This window comes from Zosterops lateralis, assembly GCF_965231275.1.
Source record: "Zosterops lateralis genome assembly, chromosome: 8".
NCBI lineage: Eukaryota > Metazoa > Chordata > Aves > Passeriformes > Zosteropidae > Zosterops > Zosterops lateralis.
This window is the reverse complement of record NC_139768.1, coordinates 6,234,478-6,260,389: the sequence shown is the minus strand read 5'-3', so window position 1 is coordinate 6,260,389 and position 25,912 is coordinate 6,234,478. Positions and strand designations below refer to the sequence as shown.

Sequence of the window (25,912 nt, the reverse complement as noted above, 5' to 3'; positions counted from 1 at the left end):
TTTTAGGTTTGTGCTGAAGCTCTGGCTGTGTCACAAGTCTGGATCAGACTCTTGCTCATAGAATTAATTTCAAGTTGACTGCATTTCTGGAGTACATCAGATGTTCTTTTGCAAGATCTGGCCCTACGAGATCTTCTTACTGGTAATTTCCATTTTAGGTTTGAGCACTTTTAGCTCACCGTACATTAGAGCATCCTATGGAAAGAATTCTTCAGTGTGATTGAGCTCTTATTCACTGGGAATTGTGAGCTCAGAGGACTTGGAGCATGAGATCCTGAAGAAACAGGCCTTTGGTTTTCTGCCCAGGTTTTGCTTGACATTTCTGAGCTTTGCAGAGTGTCATTTTAGGGGTATGTTTTAAAAAATATTTTCCTGAATGGCTTGTTGACTACCATGTATTACCAAGAACTGTTAATTTATTTTACAAGAACTAAGAATGTCAGAAATAAAAGATAATTCAGGGTTACTAATGGACATTTTATATAGTACTGACATGGGGATTTGTTATCTAGCAGCAAAAGCGAGTGCTGACTTCATTAAAGTGGAGGAAAAAAAAGCCCACCCAAAGAAACAAAGAAAAAAATCCTGTACTGCATTTATCACTTCTACTCCTACTTCTTAGTGCTGGTGAGTTTTTATCATGCACACCATTTTTATTTTTGTGGTGTCTGTGTCCATGAAGCAATGCAATGATAACAGAACAGCTCATAGGCAAAAATAACCCTTTTAAAAATCTTTGACTGAAAAGTCATTTTTCCTCCTGTGCGTTGTGGATTATATAGTCACAACCATAGAAATAATGCAGTCCAGGCTTTCAATGGATTACATGATTTTTACAATATTCTGTAAATTTCAGTCTTGGTTTTTTTCCTCAAAAATTTTATAAACAGTCATTGTCTATTTTTTTTCTTATGTGAATCTCTCTAGGATGCAAATATTACTGCATGATGTTTTAAAAAAGGCTGGTCTCTTTGGTGCAGAAAATGGAAAATATTGCTAAAAAGCAGCTTTAAAATTGCTCCCAAAAAATCTGAAATTGAAGGCAGGAACTATGACATGTAGTAGGACTGACTCAAGTGATACTGGCTGGGGAAAGAATTTCTCAAGGACTGACCAGGCATTGACTTACAGAGTGTTCCAGAGTTCATGAGAGCAGGGAGTCATGAAGTCAAAGGCATCACAGATGGTAGACTCATCACAGACCTGCATTTGAAAATAGAAATAGTCACTATCTCTTTCCTTCAAAGCAACATTGAAAATTCTTTGTTCAAAGCATATGTTTATTCAATACAAATGTCTTTGGTAACTCAGTTATCATTAGTCAAGCTAGAGAGTTTCTGAAAAAACCAGTCTTACCTTCAAGAGATTATTTCCAGGCAAGACAAATATGAGGAAGGCTCAGGCACAAGCTCTGTAGCTGAAAATAGATGGTCACTAAGAATGGATTATTTTATGCATTAGGAAAGGGTAACAATCTGAAAAGAATACTCTCTAAAATTAATCTTATTTTTATGATAAATAGATTATGTATCACATATTCCAGCCATGAGCAGACAGGGTTTTTTTGTTTGTTTGGTTTTTGTTTGTTTGTTTGTTTGTTTGTTTTTGTGTTTGGTTTTGTTTCCTTGTATTCATCCTGTCAAATTCCACATGGACTGCCATATTTTTCCAGTCAGAGTAGTCATTTCTTTTTTGCAAGAAGTTGGGGTTTAGAGGGTTTTTTGTGGGTTAGTTGGCTTGTTTTTCTTTTCTTGTAGGCTATATGTCTAGTTACAGGACACACAGATAATTAAGAGCAGCAGAAAATGATCTTTGTTGTCAAAATGAGAGTAGATTCCTGGATCAATTCAAGTTATGACAGGCAGGTGTGTACCCTTGGCATTGGGTCAGGTGGTTTGGACATATCTGCTCTGTACCAGATTTCAAACAGGTGTTTTTCCTTCACTTCGTGTTTTCTGAGTCTTCTGTAGGATTGCATGTTATTTCAGTTTCCAGAAACCTCACGCAAGTTGTAGAGCTGAGAGAGAAATATGCAGTATGGCTGCAAAAATGGGGGCAATCCCAGTCTTTGATGAGGGGTAGTATTTTTATAGGAGGTAAATAGAAGTTCTGGCCTTTTATCTCTTCCAATCTGTCTGTGGGTGCTATGCCTTGACCAACAGAGGCAGAATCAAGAATTTATGTTGTCTTCTAGAGAGCTGTTGGTGTTTAAAATTTATATGTGTCAGCCAGAAAAAAAAATGAGAAAATTTGGTGTAGATATTACCAGGAATGTTGTGGGAGAAATGAAGATGCAGAGCAGTGGCTAGGCAGGAAGCAGTTGGGTAGAAGTCTTCTAGTTCCAACCCAGGCCAGAATCTTGGATCATTGAGATAGTTTGATGTCCATGATCTTGTGCATGATTCATAAAACAGAATAAGCAGAGTTGGATGGGACCCATAGGGGTCATTCAGTCCAATTCTTGGCCCTGCACTGGACAACCTCAAGAATCACAACATGTGCCTGGGACCATTGTCCAAATGCTTCTTCAGCTCTGGCAGGTTTGGTGCTATGACCACTTCCCTGAGGAGCCTGTTCCAGGGCCCAACCACCTTGGTTCAGTTGTCATTGCATTCTAAAAGACAAAATCTGAGAAGTGAGATGGAGTAAGGAACAAATCATTGAGCTGCTTTTTGCAGGTCAGGGTAGGTAAGCAAGGGAAATGTTTTCCTCACTTTGAACAGTCACTCCAGTAATGTGCTCACATGCACCAAGGGGAAAAAAACCCACAGCAACTGAAATGATGAAAAATGAGTTAAATTAATTAGAGGGAGAATTGTGATCTAGCATTGGACTCAAAAATGAGCTGAATGCTTAGAAAGGAAAAAGCTTACTAAGCAGTTCTAATAACAGAAACAAACAGTTCTATATGTTAACTTCATCTTGTGTTTAGTCTGAGAGGAACAAAGCAATCCCTGGAAAAGATAGACAATATCCTCCCACACACTTAGCAGCACAAAAGATGGGTGGCACTATTAGAGTGGAAAGCCTGTGCAGTTCATGTTATACATTTCATTTAAACTGCGCAGAACAGAAATCTCTGGATACACAGAAACACTCTTTTGAGTTAAATAGCAAAGCTGTGCAGAATCCTCCAGTACCCACATTTATAACAGAAATAGCCTCCAGAGTCGACTGTTTATTTATCAATTGTTAATTGAGTTGATGTTTACTCACGATTGTAAACAGATGATTAATTTATGGCTGAGTGTTATTACTATGATAGTGAAGAGATCATTAGAAAGAAGGATTATAATAGGGTTCTCTGCACTTGTGAGGCTAGTAATAAAGATTGACTATTATAATTAGATAAAGCTTTGAAACAAATACTATTAAATTGAATCTGGACTTTATTTAAATGCACTGGCCTGTTATCTAAAATGTATTAGCAGAGTGTGTGGGTTAAGTAGAACCCCTGCCTACACTGTTTACTGTCTCCTTCAGAAATTAAAATGGCTCTATACTTGTTGGCTAAATGGTAATATTATGCATTATGCATGAGTGTTATTTCTATTGAAAGCTCTAAAAATATTATTGTAACAGAAGAAAAATATTAATTTTTTTTTTTCAATTTAACCTGAGATTGTTTCCAACTTTAATTTTGATGATAGGGTAACCAAACCTAATTCAAGAAGGTGGTATTAGGCTTCTTCAAAAGTGAGCCTGTGCAACACTTTTGCAAAATTCTGTTTAATGAAAGTCAGAGTAAGACTTCTGTGGGAATCCAGGGACAATGTTATGGAGCATTTGATTTCTTAATTTTCACGGAAGCATGGAAGGCAACAAAAGAAGCTGGAGTGGGAAGGGATGAAGCTTTCAAAAATACAGATCTACAGCTACCTCCTCCTCCCCCTCCTTTCTATTTTTCTTCTTCCCCTGCCCCTTTTTGGAAAAGAGTCTATTATTGCTCAAAAGTAGTCCAAATTGACTAGAACTCTATGAGATTTGTCTGTTATTTTTAACATAAGTTCAACATGAAGAAGCTCTTTGGCCTATTTGTGAGTACAGATGTAATGTGAATCTCGTGTGAACAAGTATAGGAAGAATAGGTGGATATTTTAACAATATTTTAACATAGAAGAGAAGAGAGACACAGAGCTTGCAGCTGTAATGTAAGCATCATTTTAGCACTCTGGGCATTTTAAATTAAAAATGCAATGGCATCATAGGAAATAATGTTAGGATATTACAGGGACTATAAAACCAGACATTTTTTTAAACCTGAATAGGTTACACTGTAATCACTCTATGGTTTCATGACAACTGAGTGCAAAATTTCCACTCTTTTTTGTCAAATCCTTTATGGGTAGAGAAACACTGTTCTCACCTTCCATAGCTTGAGTGCTTGAAGGCTTAGCATCTTCTGGAGTTGTTTCAGCTACAGACTGTCAGTTTGTGAACCCTCGGGCTGTGCTAAAATGTTCTCATCCTGATCAGTGCTGAATGGGGAATGAAGATCAGTCCTTGCCAGGCACCTATCAGTGTCTGCTTCCAAATGACCACAATGCACTTCTCTGCTCAGCTGAGGCTTGAGACCCTTATAGTATTTGTAGTGGGAAGTGAAAAGCTCTCACCCTGTGGCCTGAAGGGGTTCCCAGTGGGGTGTGCAGTCACTGCTGTGCTGCCCTGCTCAGAGACAGGAGGCTCGGCAGAACTGATGAGCCCAGTCGTGTTGGTACCCACATCCCACTCCAGTGTTTTAGAGAGAAAAGACTATCTCTGGGTTATTTTCAGTCTCTTAGAAGGATTTATTTGTCGCAAGGAGAGGTTTGGAATAGATTAATTAACGTAAATTATTTGATTACTAAAATGATATTTAGAAGAAATGTTAAAGCCCAGAGGTTCAGAAATAACAAACACGAGAGATGATCGAGCTACGCAAAATTATACAAAACGCTCTCCTTACACCCCAAAGAGGTGGAAAATGTGAAAATTTTAAATCCTTTTCATAGAAATTACTTGGAAAAGATTAATAATGTCTCGAAATAGTCTCAGAAAGGTTTTGGACATGTTTGTGGAAAGTTTCTATAGAAAGGGTGCTAGTTTGAGCCTTGCACAGCAAGTGGAGAGAGCCTTTTGATCTTGCCTGACTTGATGGGACATGGGATGAAGCAGACTTTAATCACAAATGATTAATAAATAATTCCCCAAATGTGATTTGTCTTTCCTAGAGAAAGTAATTTTTTTGAACTCTGTGGGGAAAATAGAATTTTTTAACACTTTTTATAAATCTGTCGACAAGTTTTAGCGTTATCAGTTTTCACCAGCGCTCTGTCCCATGGCTGTCAATATAACTATGCTGAAGAGTAAACTGTCATTCTCAAGCTACTCACCTGCTTGCCTTCTGAAATAGTGCAAAGGCATGTATTAAAAAAGGTGGGGTGGGAATTCGAGAGGGAAGCATCCCAGAATGAATTTGAAGGGAAAATAGAGAAATGTAGAAAAGTTCTATCTAAAGCTGACTTTGAGAAAACTGCATGTAAGAAATACCTTTGAAGAAACAAGTGTGGATTGGTCAAAACTGTCATCCTTATTTAGATTTTGTTCCTTTATGTGACTAAAACGTATTTTGTTTTCCCTGTGAAAAATGTGTGCTCTGAAGCCCAGTGAACAAGGTGAGTTTTGAAAGGGTCCCAAGGAAACAAATTAGCTAATTATAGGCAATGCACAGAAATCCAGAGTTACTGGGGGAAAAATTGGATTTCAGATCAAATTTGTATGGCAATAGCTAAGGATTGTTTTAGAAGCAGTTGGAATTGACCAAACACAGGGATGATACTATTCTTCATGAACTGATCCAGGTTTCTGTTTTCAAAAGAATATAATAGTGTTGGTGGAGAACTTCCCATAGAGATTTTAATTTTCTTCCAAGAATGTGTGTCTTCTTTCAAATAGCTGGAAAAACTGGTGCTTGTAATCAGGATCTCAGTTGCAATGAACCAATAATTTGCATGTTCCATTATTTTTACTCTTAGGACTCCAGTGGAAGGTCTAAAGGAAAAGAAATCTAATTTTTTTTTGCTGTTAATAAGATAGAACTAAACTTCTAGAAAATTAGTCATCATTATTGCTTTATTCAGCTTTCTACTATTTCTTTGGGTTTAGATCTTTTATTGTTAGGCTATATACCCTGGAGATATTAAACAAGGAGGGGGAAAAGAAGCATTCTGTATAGAAGTTTATGAAAACTGGCACATCGCTGGGATGTGAAAAGCTGTCAGGATAATCAAATCTTTGATAGATTTGACAATGATATGCTTGCATAGGTAAATCCACGCAATCCCAAAAGACATCAAATGGTACTTAAATCCTCTAGAATATAGACCATTTTATTCAGTTGCTGAACATTAAACATTGAAGAATTAGATAATTTTAGCTAGTGTATATAGAGCAACGACAAGTTGACTTGTTTTGTTTTCTTCTAATCTTCTTCAAAGTTTCCAGGCCAGCCTTTCAGTGAAGAATATACATTATTTTAGTTGTTTGATAAGTCTTACAACAAGAAAAGAAGAAAGAGCAGCATAGTACAGCTGGTGTGTTTTAAAGTAAGTTGTTGTTTGACAGCCATGGAGATATTATAATTGTAATTCATTGAGCAGGGCTCTATGAGGAAGCAGAAGTCCCTGTTGGAACCACTCCACAATTTTCCAGCTGTTATCTGTTTTCTTCACACAAGGAGGGCTTGCATTGCATCTTAAGCCTTCAAGAATGTATGGTGCGCTGGATGTAGTGTGTATTTAACTGTGGGCTGGAAAATGAAGCCAATGTAAACTCCAGTTATTGCTGGGCCTTTTCATTTTTCTGACATCAGACACGAAAGGTCACGACTGCTTATGTCCCGTTTAAAACAGCAGTAAAGATTCAAAAACCAAAAATATGGCAGTGACTTAATTAAGCACTTTGAGAGAAACACTGTTTACAAGTGCAACCTGTAGCTCTGTTTATATTCATGTGCCATTCCTTGTGTTGAGGAGATTTGCAGATATGTGGAAGAAAATAGCCCCCATCTCCAAAACTGAATGGTAATTGGACAGTCTTCATTTCACACTTACTGGGGAGTGGTTTTTTTCAAACAAACCATCTTGTGAGCCTGTTGTCTGTCTGCCTGGAGTGGAACCATGTTTTGCTTTCCTAGGGCTGAAAATTGCACGTAAGGACGCAGCACAAGCGTTCAAGATCCCAAAACTCACTGAGGAGTTGTGATGCATGATGCAGTGTTAGTCCTGTTGTGCCTTATATGTGTTTTTTACAAATAAGAAAAGGTAGTGTAGGATCACTGTGTTATAAAAGAGCTGCAGAGCGAAGGATTAGCTCAGCTGATGTTTGTTCTTTCTAATACTTTCTGTTTATATTAAGGGAAGGAGGTTGTCATTTGTATTACAGTCTCAAAGAGTGTGTAAGATTGAAACAAGATGGGTTTAAATGAGAAAAAGACAATCATTTGCAACAGAGAAATAACTTCAGATTTTTTTTTTTTTAATAAGTTAAAATAGAGAAAAACCAGACACTGAACCCAGCAGAGCTTCTAATTGATTTGGAAAAGAAAATCACTAAATGCCTATGCATATAGCAAAAGAGAGAGTAATCTCAATCAATGTAGAATAAGTACACTGTTAATTCAGCCTGGTGAATAGTAGGAAAATAAAAAAGCAAAACAAATCTCAATTAGAATGAGAAAATCCTAGTAAAATATGTTCTGAAAATTTTTCACTTGTGGTGCTGTGTGTTGCCATCTCTTATCATGAATTTGTAGTATAAATTCTGTATCTAATTAGAACATTAAAACTGCTGAAGAAATTTTCATTTATGACTTTAAATTAGTATCACTGTGGAAGAGCTGTTAAAGAAGGATGTAAAGTAAAAACATATTTATGTGGGTGTTTGGGTTTTTCTTAAATCGCTTAGTATGATATTTTTCACCAAATGTTTGCTTTACAATGTCTTACATAACTGTCATTGACTTTAGATTTATTAAAGATATATAATAGCTTGAGGAGCTGCCATTGTTAACTAATTATCAAAAATGTAATTAAAATTTGGCTCAGGTGGTAATTTTTTGCTTCTATTGAATAGAAAAAAATTGTTTCTCTAGGAAGAGACATTTGAGATGCCTTGAAGTTAGTTTTTAATTAACAATCTTACATCTGTCTCAAAACCAGACAGTAGTCCTGTATTGTTGGCAATAAATATGTTTTTATTTTATTTCTTTTTTTTTTAATCCCTCTTTTTTTCTTAACAAAGTATAAGAAATACTTATCTAAGTTAGAGAAGCCAAGTGTCTTATAAGTAACTGAAATTAGCAATATTTTCTAGGATAAAGGTTACCACGTCGTTACCTTTACTTCAGAATTTTAAGGCTTATTTAATACAAAATGTTGGAAAAATCCTCTGAAGTATAACATGTGCAACTAAGTCTGCCTAGTCAAAGGGCTTATTCAAGGAACATGTTTTTGGAGTCTGCATCAGCTGGAATCATATTGATATTTAATTTCTAAAATGCTGGATCAGATTTATGCATATTGGTGTCAGACATAGTGTTGCACTTTTTTGATGTGTTTAATTAATTGGCAAATACTGTCTTTTTTTTGGTGCTGTTTTTTTTTTTTTTTTTAATATCCCAAAGGCTAAAAAGAAGCGAAGGCACAGAATTCCAAAAGATCCAGAGAAGATAAGCCATCCCTTTTGTGCTCAGTAAAATTTAACTGTTCAGCTCTCCTGTGTTGTTTAAAAATTCTACTCAATTTGTATGCAGAGGAAGAAAAAAAGCCAACATCTTTCTGATAAATACAGTAATATTTGGTTTTAGGGAGGTCAGGTTGTTGGGAAGTCACAGGACTCTGCCCTGTCTATTTAAAATGTGCTTTACTTGGTTTACTGAGTGCTTAGCTGGTGATGGATGGTTCAGTCCAAATGTTAGCTTTGTGTACTGACACTGTCTCTCTGATATACTTTGAACTCTGGATGAATTTTTATATGGCTTTACATGAGTACTCATGAAAACAGGAGCGAGCTATTTCATTGCCAAATCTCAGGTGGCCAACCTGGTGCAACTGCTGTAATATTTTTAGGTGACTTGAGAAATACAGTTATTATCCAGCAGTGGGGAACAATGAATGTGTTAATGGTGAGACTGGTAGGGTTGCATTTGAGGTGTTTGGAACAAACACCTTAGTCAGCAGTCACAGGTGGGAAGAAATGGCTTTGACTGTGAAAAAATAACACGAATGCTTGTTTCAGTTTTTTACAGTAGTTTGTCAAATAACTTTACCTGATGCTTAGTCCTCAGCAGCTGCAAGAAGGTTTGTTCAGAGAAGGCTGAACTTGTGTAAAGGGTGGAAGAGTCTATTAAATATTTGAGTCTGGTTTCCAAACTTTAACCATTAGGTTTCTCTTTGTAGGGAATTCCTGGTCAGTAAAGAGATCAGAGAGATTTTTTCCTTCATTCTTAATGCCTGTTGTTTCCAGGATCTGGTCTTTCATGGTCTGTCTTAAGCAGAGGTATTTGTAGAATGCCTTTATGAGAGATTTGTTCCTAAGAAGAGACTAAAACTGCTAAATTTTTAGCTGTTTCTGCAGAAAACCCATCCAGTATGAGACCTTGTTTCTTCAGGCTTTATTAAATAAATCACTGGATATTTACTGAGGGAATGGTTGGTTATGGCCAATGTACTATAGCTACAGATCCATTTCCCAAATGAAAATAGCCATGTAGTGGTGAATATTTGAAAGCTTTCTAGTACAGTACAAGATCTATTAAATGATATCTTATTGCTGGTATAGACATGTATTGGATGGGCTGTGGAAAGGGGAGATGTGGTGGAAGGCACCATGGACACAGGATTTCCAGCCAAATAGTCACTGATGCAGAAGCCCTCTAAATAATGGAGATTTTGTCTAGCCCTGGAATCTCTACAAAGCTTTGTTTTTCCCCTTCCAGTCACAACTAAATAGCGAATTAATTTTTTTTTTTTTTTTTTGGCACTGTGAGGTTGTGCATTGAGAGAGAGACTTTTACCTTACCATAAGAATGAGACAGGAGTGCAGCAAGTGAGAGTACAAGACCAGGGCCGAGTGAGTAAATCCCACATGAAAAGCATAGCTCTGGAAAACCCTACTGTCCTGCCATCAGCTGCACAAATGTATGCTCTGATGATTGGTGCAAACATGTTAATTACAGTTTTTTACATCTCAAGTAATAATGAGACTTTTTTTTTTTATTTTAAATCTTATCAACTGCGGGTTTAATTATACTTTCTTTTTTAACTAGACAGTTTTGTTCAGATCAGAACAAAATTTTGAAATGTATTTTTGAAATGTTATTAAAGATGAAAGACTCCAAATCAGTGCTGCTTTAATTAACTGGGATGAATAGATGAAAGAAAAGTGATTTCTAAGCAGATTAGTTTCAAGATAAAATATTTCGTTTTATTAATGTTTGACCAAATCTGACATATATGTTTTCAAATTTTTAAGGCATGTGAACAAGACCCGGTGCTATTAAATGTAGGATTTCTTAAGGTTTGAGGCAATGTGGTATGCCATGTGATCCTGTGAAATATCATTTGTGATTTTCAAGTTGACATTGAAATGAAAGTTAAAACAGCATTAGTATATTGCACAGATTAGTGGAATCAGAAGTATCTCTAGCTGTCTTGAACATGTTTTAGAAATCCACTGTAAACTGCATTCATTAATGGAAAGCTGGATCAAAGTTTGATGAGATAATTATTCTTTTGTTTTAATACTAAATGAAGTTAGAATGTCCCAAGTAGTATTTTCTACATTGTAACAGCCCCTGGATTTAGATTCAAGGATGGAAGGTACTGTTTTCTAATGTGTTTTTTACATTTACTATTGATTACAAAGATTATCAAAGCAGTCTTCAGTGGGTTTAATTCTAATTTCTTTTAAAAACTAGTTTGGCAAGGAACTAGTACAGATCTTTAATGTCCTTAGCATACATCTTTGATTTCAGTGTGTTAGAGTTCTGGGACATGCTTGTCTGCTTTTGACTCTTTGAAGATGTCCCATAGACTTCTTTCAGATCAAATCACACCTCACAAAAACACTTAATTGAGTCCAAGTTCCTCTTTTGTTGGCCTTCAAAAGCATTAAAAATAGTCACTGAAAATAAGCCATGCTTTTAGGGGCGATACAGTGTGAATTGGATCTCTGTGAAGCTGTTTAGAAAACACGTTTCCTATTTAAGGTTATCTTCACTCATTTCTTTCAGTATCATGTGAACATTTAACAAAAAAAAAAAGCTGACATTCCTATCCTAGTGCTGTGTGTATTCTTCTCCTGTCCTATGCAGCTATTTCCCACATTTGTCAAGGCAAAGGTTGAAGGGGGTCTGGACAAGGGAAATAGGTCTCCCATTCATTCCTATCTGTCAGGAGTTCACTTTGTCATGATAACATTCAAGGAGTATATTTATCTATCCTGCTACTGGAGGTTAAAGCAAGGGTAAAGAAGGAGAAGGGAAGAAATCATGTTTTAAAAGTTTACAAATTCTGCTGGAAAAACTGTAAACAGAAAGAGGCTTGCAGTGGAATGTGTAAAATACTGCCGCATTGATAGCGATGGGGCGGCGGGCTGCCACAAATCCGCTCGTATAAACAGAGGAACTCTTGCTGCAGATTGGGTCTGTTTTGGCTTAAAGTCTGAGGAACACATTGCTTTCAAAGTGAATTCTTAGGTGTCACTTCCCATAACTTATAGCAGAAGATTACAAAGCTACTGATATAACATATTAGTTTGATGGACAGAATTATACCCCCAACGCTTCCTGCTCTCCCCAATGACGCACACTAACTTAGTGTGCTGTGACAGCTGCCTTGATTTACCACCAGGCTGGGAGGCCAAGTGGGAGAGGGAACATTCACATGAACGCAGGGGCTGATACTGGCCCACAGCCTAGTTTATAAAGCTGCCCTGTAATTCACCACAAATGTGTCACCATTAAAAGGGAAAAAAGGATTGCAGATAATAAATACTCTTTAATTTATTAGCTAACAACAAAGAGATCAGAGCCAGTTGTGATGTGATTGTTTGACATAATATTGTCAAGGAAAAAAGCTAAGTTGACCAAAGATGTATATTACACATTCAAGCAGATGCATCAACTCTTGGCTTGTCACAAGCAGAGCTAAACAAAACGCCAAACAGAGGAGAGAACTGGCAAACAGCACAGTCATTTATCTCTGAAAGAGACATATTCAAGAGCAAGTGAAATAAGACATAGTTCTTTGGACTTGGTCAAGGGCCAAGTTCTAACTATTATAAATTAAATGTTTTGTGTATTGTATTTGGCAACTGCAGCAGCTCTTACCATCTTGGTCATGGTAGGAGAGTGTTAGATTTTCCTGTCTCTTTTTGCCAGAATGATGGCTTTTGTTGTGGGGGACAATATTAGAATGTGTCTGTGCATACCAATAGCCACAATGCATGCTATAAAAAAGGCATATAGGTTTGGAAAATGCAAATAAAAGCTGTTAGACTAGCCAGCCTATGGAATTTAGGTTTTCCAAAGAAAACTTTAGGAAGTCCTGAATCTCAGAATCTTAATTTCTAGATTGTTTGAGTTTACAGAATATTGTCATCGATGTAATTATTTCAGGTTCATATGCTTTTAATCAGAGTTTTGAACTTCGTATTTTGAGGAAGTTTTGCTTTTGGTTTTCTATGAACATTGTTCCTGCAACCACAGTTAGCTTGGTGTCAACATTTCCATTATAAATTATGCTTAACTGTTTTGGATGTCAGATATAAAAATTCTTGCCCTGAGTTGAAAACTGATGCACAGAATCAGAGAATGCAGATTATATGTTTATGCATGCCCATGCATGCTTAAAAAAAATAAAATTAGATTCATTAATTCCAAAATTTCCAATGGTGTAAGCCAGCCTACATTCTATATGATACTTTTGTATACACGCACTTTCAGACATGTTAAACATGTAAATCTGTTGCTAAAAATTATGTTCAGTGACTGTTTTTCATATTATTAGAGCAAAGAGATGGGGTGTCAGATATTATTTAGGATGCTTTTATGTGATTGTTGTAAAAAGAATGTAGTTCTGTTTCCTCAGCTCTCCATGTTTCAGAAATGTGGAAACTTAGGGCAGTGTTATGTTACTTGCATTAAATAAAAAAATGTTTATTTCTGTGAAAATCATGCCAGCACAAGACCTGAGAGTTATTTAAACTCTGAAGCAAAAGCCCAAGCCAATTTTTTGTAGTACATGGTCCTCGTGCTGAGTGTTTGCATGGGTATAAAAATTATCTCATAGTTTAATATCCATGAAATTTTTTGCTTCGACATCAGAAACTTTGTCCAACAATCCCGAAAAGACTGAACTGTTGGAATTTGTCTACTTTTAATATAATGATATTGTCTTATGAACTTCCACAGAATTAATCTGGAATGGAAATTGAAAACCCATATGTATTCCTTGAGGGCTTTCCTTTTCTCCATTACTCTTGAGAGCTGGATCATCCATTAGTTCTCCAAAGCAGGAAAGGAAAGCTGCAATGCAGGCAAAGGAAAGGTGCGAGACTCCAATCATCCCCTCCTTGTTGGGAGGGTGAGAATTCTCTGTCTGACCCAGACCAGCAGCTCTGAAGGTGAATGTGCTTTTTGCACAGTGGCACCCAGGGGTGTGTGGGGTCCTGCAGGAGTGTGGTTTGCCAAATGTGGAGCAGCCAGGGCATGAGAGCCTCTGCTGAGGTAGTGATGGAGCAGAGGGCCTTCCTCCTGCAGTTCCCAGCATATTGAATGATCTCTGTCCTCAGGGCAACATATATCACATTTCACCAACCTATCTGGGATGAGTAATTAAAGGAAACTTTTCAAATTATATCCTAAATTAAAAAGAGAGAAGAGGACGGGCTGTGCCAAAATTGATAACTTGCTCCATTTTGATGAGCAGGACACTCAGTTTCCAGGAAGTGGGGACCAGCATGTGGAAAATTGCAATTTGGAGTAGAGAGTGTGCAGTATAGAGTCCATTTTGTGGCAGTGCTTAGGATAATAAATGACAAAGCAGATGGATATATAGCAGAGAGTACTTTACCACTGGTTAGAGATAATGTGTGCAAGCGTTTCATATTTCTGCAAATACATATGAAAATAATAATCTACTTTAAGATTTTGATGATCTTACAATCCATCTCTTCATTCCCAAACCCAGGGGCATAGCTACATATAAGGCTAAAATTATTCTACTGCTTAAATGACAAATTAATTTTGGTTTTATTCTGATTTTCAATATCATCAACATTGTTTTTACTAATATGTTGATGGTTAACAATTTCTTATACCCCGCCTTCTGAGGCAAACTATTCTTAAAATTTCAAATGTTTTTAATATAAAGAAGTGGAGATCTAACTTTTTCCTTCATATGTGTGCAGAAAATCCCTCAAGTATGGCTGTATCCCTCTTGAAATGAAACAAATGTAGAAAAGGGGAAGGAATCTACATTTCATTAGTCTGTAGTGAAAAAACTATGAGCATAACATCTATAGGCTAAAAAACATAGAACTATTTCAAAATTATTCATCCTGATTTTCAAAGATTATGTTCTCTTCGTGAAGAGTTATGTTCTTTAAATGTTTGGAGTCTGCAGTTTTCTTCCCTTATAAAATGGCATTCCAGTTTCTATTTCTTAAATTCATTGAAGAGCAAAGAAAATATGAAGGTGAAAGATAACATATAGATGACTATTCTAGTTTCTTTTAGTTTTCAAATAAATGATATATTCTTAACTCCCACTGAAGATGACATTTAGAAATTCAAACACAATTCAAATGAATTCAACAGCACACCATAGTGTCTTCTAGGAACGATTCTTTATAAAGCTAAAGACAAAATTGTATGTGTTCATGCCTATTAAAAGCACCACATTATCTCTTACCTCGCTGCTCTTTAAATATAAGGTATCCTAAGAAAATCTGTGCAGGAGCAGATGAAAAACAAATCACATTAATACCACACAAATGCTCTGAAAAAATTAGAATCAGGATGTAAAACTGTTTCAAACAGATACTGATGTGTGCTAGAACACATGACAAAATGGATGTAGCAGATGAAGAAATGGATACGACATGCTGAGGGCTTAATGTAACATACAGCAAAATTGATATACCTCTTACTGAAATAAATAAAACATGGCATAATATATACATTTTAATGAATTGAATAAAGCATGAAAGGGAATTGATTAGAAAGTGTACTGAACTGAAAAACATAAAATAAAACATAAAATAAAACATAATATTATGGATTTAATCAAATAAAAGTATAAGGGATTGAACTATATTGAAATCACTAAAACAAAAGGGCTGGATTTAAACTGTGCTGAATTGAAGTAAAGAAAATATGGTGGGGTGTGTAAAGAAAGCTCAGTAAGTCCTGGGTATAAGTCCATGAGGGTCACAGGACTCATTTCATCGTTCAGCTGTGTCCCACAGAGAAAACCATCAGGGTACAGAATTTGGATATAGAAGATATCCAAATTATTCATATCTGGCTCTACCACACAAACTTTTAATTTGATTTTATCAAAACAACTTATTCTCTCTCAAGTGCTTTTTATCTCACCTTGTCTTGCTCTTTCTCTCTTCCCCTTTATTCTGCCCCTTGTCCCCTTCCCTCTTCTCTCCTCCCTCCCTTTCACCGTCCCACACAGGCTCGTCTGTGTTCTCATGTGTCTTTTCTCTTGTGTGCACACTTTTTCCCTTTCACTTCTCATCCTCTCTCATTCTCACACTCCTTTGCTGGACCTCTCTCTCTGGTGGTTTGTCTGTTCCTCACATATTTGCTCTCTCTTCTTTCTTCCTCTTTTTATATTGTCTGGGTAACAATGATTCCTGTATCCCAGTTTTCTGTTAAATATATAAACAATTGAGAGAATTGATCAAAGTGATTGCCAGATTAGATGTGAACTTGATTTGAAGCCAGATATGAAAATCCCAGTATTTTGTATAGTGATGATTATGGACATAAATGGAACTTTCACCAAAAAACCCATTTCTCTTTAGACTTGTTTGATTCTAGCAGCCATCCTCCCTGCTCCACTCTTCTCATGTTTGTCAAAACTTGAGTTTAAACTCATATGTAGAGCCTGAGTTTGATTTGAGGCACTTTTCTTCTAATTCAAGTAATAAAAATCAGACCTGAGGTTTGGATTTTACTTGTTTCACCCTGTGAATATATGATCCATGTTTTGGCCGTGTTATTGAGCACACAGAATCTTTGGTCTCATTGTTTTTCTTTGGTTTGTTTATATCACAAGCTTTAAAATAAAAATACTCTGTACTTCAAACTTTGCCAAGACGGATTTTCACCTTCAGGTTTTCTTTTGTTTTACCTCTTTCTTTCTAAAATTCACCCATTAAAAGTCTTAAAATTGGAAGGCAAAGAAGCTCCTATCTTTGTAGTTTTATTTCTTAGCTATTAATCTCGGACTGTAAAGGAAAACTATTTTCCTGCCAAGGCTGGTTTCAAAAGTTTGCCCTATTAAATTCATTTTATTGTTACTCTTCATTCTAAGTAACGTGTTCATTCTGGTTTAACCACAGCTCATGATGACCTGGGTAATTTTCTAGTGAAGTAATGCTTGACAGAGGAAATCCTCAGTTAAAGAAAGACGGACAAGAGAAGCTTGATTTTCCTTGTTTCATGTTGGGTCTGTTTGGAAGGCATTTGACTTCTGTAGCTGTATGGTCATGAATTGTTAAAAGAAAAACCACACTTAAGGATTTTTATCTTCAAAGAACATCAAAGGGTGTATGTCAGCAGAGTACCTGAGTTCCTCTTCCAGTAATAAAGCTGCTCAGCTGTCTCTCTTTTGGTGCATGCCCCAAGGTGACAAGCCAAGCAATTGGTGCTGAAGACTGTCTGTCTCCACTGTAAGCACTAGAATAACTGAAAGGTGCACTTTGGTTTATGTTTTCTACAGCACACACAAAATGCACACACAGAATAGTATCTGGATTGAGAGTCCACCATATTAAATGGTTGCTTGGTAGAATCTGCAGAACATTCATTTGTTTTAAAATCACTTTATTAGAAAGCACAAGTAGTTCTATCAATTCACCCAGAATTCTTGAATCTGTTTTCCAGTAAATATACTCTAAATCAGTATTTATTTATTCATAAAACAGAAGCCTGGTGTTATTAAATACTGCCCCGTCCTCCCAGGAGGTTATGATTTGAGGGTGTAGTGGATAAATCATTTAGAAGTGTAAGTGTTGAAGGTGAACAGATTCTAGGAAAAAATAGGGAAGTGAAAAAGCCATCTGTGTGCTTTTCTTATATGGTATTTCATAGAATCCTGCTATATTTAGTATTTTACATATTTAAATAGCTGTTTTCTTACTCTGTTTCATTTTAGGGTTTTGCTGGAGATGTTTGTTTGCAAGTCATTGAAGGGTATTAGTCAAGCAAGGTACCTTTATCTGGTCTTGTGGATCTTGAAGCTTAACAGTAGCTGTACAAGAAAACTTGCAAAATGCCCTGTATGCTGTAGTTTTATCCAGGTTGGATTTTGTGTTACTCCCTAACATTTAATTTTTTTTTTCCTTATAAGACCAGGTGGGCAGCTGCACAGACTTTGAGCTGTGATCTCCAGCTGCACCTCTGTCTTTTTCTGCTAGGATATGCTGGGACCTTTTCCCCCACACATTGTATTTTACTTTGTGACTATACTCAGTAGATTGTGTATTTAAAAGTTCTCATCCCGTTGCCCTTCACCATTCTTTCTGAGGGGTAGCTTACAGTATATCAACAGAAAAGGGAATACTCTGTTTCTAACTTAACCTTTTGTACTTCTATTTTTGACACTTGTTGACCATTCCAATCCATTAAACAAGCATTTTCAGTCAACTGTGTACTGAGAACAGCCAGAACTCTCCATCAAATGGAGAGACATTAAGCTTTCACAGCAGGAATCAGACAGCCTTCAAAATGTAAAGGAATCTGTTGTAATTTTTAAACATTCAAACTGTATTAATTCCCGTGACAGTTATCCCTTAAGTCATTTCAGGCAGTTGCACACTTCTCAACTTTCACAGCTTTCATGTGGAGATCATGATATTTTTTTCTGATTGAAATATTTCCCCCATCTCTCATGCTTGTTCCTACTGAGAATGTTTTGAATCTGAAAAAAGTTCACAGGTAACAGATTGAACTACTAGTAGTTCCTTTTAACTTTAACTGGGGCTCTTAGGATATTCTAACCCTCTTGGTTTAAATGGATTCTCTGACTGATACTGAATAACTTTCACAGACAGACCCGCCAAGTCTTAGTTCTCTTTAAGTTTATTTGTTATATTTTAGTAAATTCCTGAGGTTAATACAAGTAAGTGAATTAAACAAAAATGCTTTTTTCTTTTTTTTTCTTTTTTTTTTTCTTTTTTTTTTTTTTTTTTTTTTTTTTTTTTTATTTGCTTGGTCTCTTCCATAAGATCTCTTTTCATAAACTCTCTTCCAAAGCTGTTATTTTCATAGAGAAATTTTAAGTAGTTGTCTGCTCTGGAAGTCTAATCTATGACATGTGTTGTTTGTGTCCTGACTTGTTTTCTGGATCAGTTGAGGGAGTAAATGAAAATTGAGTGTGATAAAAACAAACAAACAGAAGGTATGCATAACTTGAACATAATGCATTTACTATAATAATTTTTAAAAGCCAACCTTACAGTGGCTTTGACTGCTGACCTCTGAAAGCTCAGCCATTATGTAGTACCAGTCTGGAATTTACTTCTCTGAGGAGTGTAATCTTTGCTTGCAGTGCGGATCATCTTTTCCCTCTGCCCTTTTTACCACTGGGCTAAATTATCCAGGTGTATTTAATCATTTTCAGTTTTTTTCATAGTTTTCATTTTTGACACTGGACCTGCATCAAGGACATCACTTAACTTCATTCCGAACTATGGCCACAATGACTGTGTCCATTTCCAACTACCATAAACCAGTCATAAATCAGGAAAAAGTGCCGTGCTGCTTAAAACTGCTGAAATGAGCTTTAGAGCATTATGCTTACAAGAATGTCAGCCTGTCACAAAGTAAATCAGCAAAGTGTCCTTAAACCTTTGTTGCATCAGGGGACCTCTGACTCTGTGGCTTGAAGCCTGGTTATTCATTTTACTGCCCTATTTCCTCCCCTCGCAACACACACATGTGATTATTATTTTGTTTGGACATTTCATCATGCTTTTTCTGCTTTATTTATGGCTGGTAATTACAGGTTTTATTGCTTACTCCCCTTTAGATTTTGTCTGAATATATTAAATGAAACTTCTGGTGGCTTCTAGGCTTTGAAAGGCCACAGATTTACATTAATGCTCTACAAACTGTGAGTTTATTTTACAATATTACTAGATGCTAATTCTGCAGATTTACAATACCTATTCCTGCCTTACTTGAAATCTTTTATCTTTGCTTTTTGAGGTCAAAGTTCATCTGTTGAAAGCAATCACCCCAGAGATTGCCACTGAATATTGATGCTGTAGTGGGGCAACATCAGATCATATTTGCACTGTTTGAATCTGGTCTGATGTTCTTTGGCTCTGAATTACTCTGTGTCTTCTGAAAATTTGCATGAACTGGATGTATTTGTTATTGTTTGCTATTCACTATCATAGAAACTCACTTTTGTTATGTCCAGCTGTTGTTGATCTATCTCTAAGGCCATATTATATTGGAATTTATTTCCTGATAGCCCTAAGTTCTTATAAAAACCTTCCAGGAGTTGGGTTCTTGTCCAGTATAAGGAGTGTTCCACTTAAAATCTTTAAAATAGTCAGAAGCTGGGTAGGAGCAGGTGGAAGGGTGGAAAATCCCAGATAGAATTTCCACTGCCAAGCAACAATTTCTTCCTGTTGCTACTGAATCCTAAGAAGTTGGAGAAAAGGAGATTTTCCAGAGACTGTTCATTGTGGCTTGAAGTTAGGGAAGTAACTTCAAGACAGTGTAATTGATTGTGATTACTTAATTGGGGTTTGAAATTTCTTTCTGGTTTTGTTTCATTCTTTCTGACAAAGTAGGGTCAAGAGTAGTTTTTTTTTTTTTGGATCAATTAAAGTAGCAAGTTCAGTGCATCAAAATAGATGAGAAATAAATTTACAGTGTCTCCATTTCTTCTAAGCTTCTATTTAATCTATTGAGTTTATATATGAAGGATCAGATTTAGAGATATGTCAGAATTCTCATGATATATATTATTTTCAGTTTTTAATGTAATTTAATCTTCAAAAATAATTTAATTTTGAATTAGATCTTGCATGGGGATTTTTGCTTCTTCACTTGAACTAATAAAAAACCCACAAAAGGCTTTTTCAAAAACCTTGATTATGAAATGTGTTCACAGAATTGTCAGATGAAGACAATTTAGAAACAAGATAGGGAGGCTAGAACAGTAGAATGACAGGTAAGTATTTCAAAGATCCACTGTATGGTTTATAAATTAAACAGCAATTTACATATATAATAATAACCAATTCATTCTGTGATCAAAGAGTATATGTTTGGGTTTTATGGAATATACTTTACGTTCTTCATTAACAGCAACATATCTAATCCTGATTTCATGGGTGAAAATTTCAATTTATCCTTACATTTTGTACTTTAGGTACTATTTGGGAACATATTTTTCTGCATGGAGAGAGAAAGAAATGGCCTGAAATCAGTGTATTCTGAGCTGTAGCTAAGTTTAGTTTACCTTATATCTTTTTAAAGTGGCTGCAAGGTATTCTTACAATACAAAAGGGCAATGCAAGTCAATCTTGTCTATTCTCTTTTTTGGAGTGTCTTCTTGAAACAGTCTTTTCTTATTTCCTTCTGTTTTCCAATTGTCTTTGTTGAGGTGGTTAGAGTTGTCATACAGGGAGCATAACAGTGACAAAGTAAATCAAGTGTTAAGTAGGCCATAATAATTTGCATAATCCTTTTGCAAATCCTTCTAGGTGCATGTTTGTTAATGACTGAGATATAACATTAATGGAATGTGATAGAAACAGCATATTAATAGATGACGTATTTCAGTTTCTTGAGTCGTTCACAGTTAACTATAGATTTATTAGCAAAGGCTATATTGATACACAAATTTTTAAATTTCGTAACATTAAAAATGAAATCTAATAAGTAATATCTACTATCTAAAGTAGTTAATAAGTTCTATCTTCACAGAGAATAAGAAAGCACTATAGCGTGTATTTTGAGTTTGTACGGTTTGCCTTTCTCTAACTGTAGGAAGTTCCTTGGTCATTGAAATTAGACAAAAAGCAAACTCCAATGTATCATAAGTGATTTGTAAAGATGTTTTATTATTGACTTTTCTTTCTTTTTAAATACATCTGCCATCATGGCAGAGTCCTGTTGAGCTGCTTGTGTGGACACTGTCCCATGACAGTCCTCAAGGACTCGGGTTCAGAAAAACCCAAGAGATGATGCTAGAAGGAAAATACAACAAACATGAACACTATGGAAAGAAAAGGAATACTTAAGGTTAACGATGAAGAACAAACAATATAATTTGTCGGTGGTGAAAAGGATTTCTGTGTGGGGTGTTCCCCCTGCTTCCACTCCTGGATTGTTGGGGTTTTTTGTTTGTTTGTTTGTTTGTTTGTTTTGAGCTTGCATAAAGCAGAGCTCAGGACTATAATGCCCATTTTTGATTTGTGTAATTTGTTTCGTGGGTTTAAATTTATTCACTCACATGGAGAAAGATGGGATACTGCTTCTTAATTAAGTAAATTTACACCTGGAATGAATTATTCTTATGTATAAAGAAGCAAGTGAAGCATTCTGAAAGATTGCTTATGCTCCTTTAAACAAGCTGTAATTTTACCAAACTGAATAATTAATCAAAACAAGGTTGTTCTGCTCACAACAGCATCATCAGAAATTGTGTTTTGTATTATGTTACCTTACCTCAAAATAGGGTTCTTCGGTGGAATGAAGATGACATCTAAAAATAAGTATGTGACTCTTTCTATGAACTAACTGTTTTAATTCTTAATAAAGGTAAGGATTACTTGTGTTGCTTCCAATTAATCTTTGGAGTATTTTCCTTGAGGCATTAGGACACTAATGAATCTTGAGATATTCTCTGAATTGATCCAGTTACAGATCACATCAATAGTTGTTCATTCCATGTTTTTTCTTGTTTTCTGTCAGGATTTGAAGCTCTGTACTCTTATTTTCAATATCATCACTAAATGGCTGTTGTGTAGTGTATTACCTTACACCCCTGCACGGAGGGACTCTGTGACAAGAAAGGAGGTCTCTGTCATAGTTACCTAGGGAAGGAAAAGGAATTTTACTTGTTCTTGTAGGTGATGTTGCAAACTATGTACACAATGATGGTAATCATATGATCTCATCATATAAATATATGTTAAATTTAATTACCATGCTCAAAATAGGAAAAAAATATATGGTGCTTGATGATGGTATCCAGTTTATTCAGTGATATCAGTGTAGTTAGAAATACCCTTTACTAATATACCTAAAAAAGAAATTAATGGAGTCATATTTCTTGGTCCTCATTCCTCTTTGTATTGTCTCCCAACAGACAAAATCAGTTATGTTTATGCAGCTAGGAAGATACCTAAGTATTTGGGTGTCATATTTTGCTTATTTGGGGTCTGCTTTGTTTCTTTGTTTCTTATAAGATTTCTTGATTATGCATACTCACTCCTAATGAAGTAACTCTAACTATTTTTTTTTTAACATAAAAAATGGTTTTTGATGGTAACGTTGTTCTCAGTTTTTGGGAGTTTTGTTTTTTTTTTTTTTTTTTTTTTTTTTTTTTTTTTTTTTTTTTTTTAATTGGTACTGTCTTCCTAAAAAATTCTGAAGTATCTGCCATTTTCCACCTTTATTAATTTTTTTTTTTAGCCATTTCCCATTTTTAACTGAGTTTTCAATTTCCTCCATATAGAAGATAAATGTAAAAAAGTCCTTGGCATGGAAGTACCTGGTTATTTAATAGTAAGAGAAGTAAAACTTACCTCCTATTTCTTATTCTGGAGTAGTTTCAGAAATGCAGCTTCAAATAGGTTCTAAAGATCTGCTTGTTTTTAAGTGTGTTGCAAAGTATTTCTTCAGGAAAACATTTATCTGCTTTAGAAACAGGGATAGACAGTGATGAGTATTCAAGTGTTTTATTATTCGTACATTATTCTTTCCTAAATGGAAAATACTTTGAAATATTTTTTTCTTGCATACTGTGTGAAGATTGTTCCAAACACCATGAGCCATCTAACTCCTAGACTTTGTGTTTGTTTTTTGTTTTCTTTTTTTCCCTCTCTCTCAAGAAAGAAAAATTGTCTTGAATCAGTCATTAGGAGAGTTCATAACCGATGTCAGATTAGTATAACTCTCAGAAAAAGGTCTAAAATAAACCAAACTGACTCTTCTTCAAGAGAAAAAGAAAACAGCTGCCCTTAAAATGAAAACAACTGTCCTTCAGACTTTCCACCCTTCACACATTATCTTTGAACCATTAGATTGTTGGTTTCAGTTGAGAGTGTAGCTTTGTAACATTAAAAAAGGGGTTCCAAGCCAACAAAAAACTCCCAAGCAAACAAAACAAAAACCAACCAGCCTACCAAACTGAAACAAAACAAAACAAAACAAAACAAAACAAAAACAAAAAACAAAAAAAAAAACAACAAAAAAAAAAAAAACAAAAAACAAAAACAAAAAAAAAAAAAAAAAAAAAAAAAAAATAGCTGGAGAAAACTAATGAAACCCTCTTCCCAGTTGCCCTGGAATACTTTTTTAATTTCTAAACAGAAAAAATAAGGTTTTTCAACTTTCAAGATCCTGCAGTAGTTTTGATGTCCTCTCTGAGTGATAAACTTTTTCCAGATGTTTTCTACCATGATTTTTTTTCTCGTTCCACCAGGGGTACAGTTAGTGTAGATTTTAAAGCTGGAGTTCCGTTGGTATAATTAAGAGTAATTTTTCTCCCATTTTCTGACCAGTGGTGCTTGCTTCCTGAACTTCTATAAGGACTGCTTCTTTGTCATGAGAAGAATAATGGGGAGGTGATATTTTCAGACTGGTTTGACTCTTTTCTCTTAGGTATTTCTTTTCCCACTTGGAATTTTATGATGAGAAATTTCTGCTTTTTTGTGTTGATTGCACCATTAATTTTTAACCTTTCAAAGATTTATACAGCTTACTCATTGCATACGTTAGTATCAATATGTAATATTGATACCTTAATTTTAATGAAGACAGAGTAAAAGAATTGCAAAAAATCTCCCCAAAAAAGTCACATCTTCACCAATGTCAAACCATTTTGTCCATGTTGTTAATTGTGGTTGTTTTCTTCTTCTAACAAAAATGGACCATCTATATAGAGGGAAAACCCACTCCATATTTTAATTAATCCTCTAATTTTTATCTGTTGGAAAAGGCTATTTGATCTCATGTTCGCAGTGGCTGGGATATATTTGCTTTCATTTCAGGAAGAATGGGGGAAGAGGGTGAAAGAAGGTTAAAATAAAAATTATGAAGTACTTACAAATGTGCATGTTCTCATGCAGACCAGTTTTATGTCTATAATAACCCAAAGTAAGTAGCTGTATTCATGCCTCTGTCAATCTGCCCACTTTGATTTGCATGGAAGCCATAGCTTGAATTTTCTCTTGCACTGCACCACTGACAATGTTTTAACTGATGTGGAGACTCCTTGGAAAGAATAACTTTTACTCATTGTTAGGGGTGAAAAGCCATCCAATTATCTCCACCCACTATTATGACTGCATTATATGTTTTTTGTGTGTATGTGATAAATATGCATGCAAAATGCACTTTTAGAAGCTTGAAAACAAAATAATTTAAAAAGCGAGCATAATCAGCAGGGTTTTACTTTAGTTCTTGGCTTTGATAATGAGCCATCTTTTTCCTGAAAAACAATTCTGTATCATTTTAAACACATTTAAATACAGTTTTGTGGGGGGAAAGGTTGCTTTTTTAAAGGTAGAAAATTTCATATTCCTGTGAAGTTTCTGCAATTGTATGAAGTTCATTTCTGTCCCCAGATGTCAGCAATCAAAATCTGCATAAATATATTTTGTGTAAATCTGTTGGCAGCTGCTCTGCAGTCAGGTTCCTCAAGATATTAGCCTGTCTTTGAGTTTATGACAAAGTTAAAAATTATTCATTAAACTGACCTGCAGTATATTCAGTAACTGTAAAATTGCCTTGCAGTTCTATTTGGTTTGTAGATGTGATCACGAGTAAATTTTTAACTTAATTAATTGGCCGTTTCTGTTGACAAGAAATTTATGTGGTAATAATTTGCTCGAAATAGATGCCGACTGTAGGAAATGAGATATCCATCATAGGCTTGTGTTCCACCAGCTGCACAGTGGCTATTATGAAAGTATTTCAGGCTGCGACGACCCCACTGTTTGTGCAGTCAGGATTATATATACCCACGATCCATTGCCTGCCTGAGAGGCGCTCATGGAGGTCTATGATAACAAAGACTTTGTGATTTATGGCTTGCTGTGAAAGCAGAGCTTGATGAGATTAAACAATTTCATAGCACAAGTGTTTCTTAAGACCTGATTTGTAGTTGCAAGCTGATGGTAAATCACATTTATATATCTGAAAGCATGCTCAGCAGAGGAGTGCAATTACAGTTTAAGACAGCTACTTTTTATTTAATTTTTATCCTGGTTTTGTCTCTTTTATATCCCCTTCGTCTGCAAACCATTCACCTTCACAAGTCCTTTCTTGGTTAGAAGGCCAAAGACTGAAGTCACTGATGTTCTTCCTGTTCCGTGTGCACTCTTAGTAAAAGAGAAAAAGAAAATAAATCTCTGAGTCATTTCAGAGTAGCTTTTACTGGTT

At 35.5% G+C, this 25,912-nt stretch overlaps 1 protein-coding gene and 1 long non-coding RNA gene across 3 annotated transcripts in view; one reads left to right on the top strand and one right to left on the bottom strand.

The window, feature by feature from the left end:
- LRMDA (leucine rich melanocyte differentiation associated) overlaps nt 1-25,912 on the top strand; it is a 599,023-nt gene that overhangs the window by 449,969 nt on the left and 123,142 nt on the right.
- Nucleotides 21,346-24,739, bottom strand: LOC310912085. 2 transcript variants are annotated; one of them, XR_014590613.1, is made up of 4 exons: nt 24,576-24,739; nt 23,053-23,164; nt 21,971-22,338; nt 21,346-21,489 (listed from the first exon to the last, which is right to left on the bottom strand). It is a non-coding gene; the product is annotated as an uncharacterized lncRNA (long non-coding RNA). The 2 variants fall into 2 exon arrangements; XR_014590614.1 differs by having other exon boundaries at nt 22,281-22,338.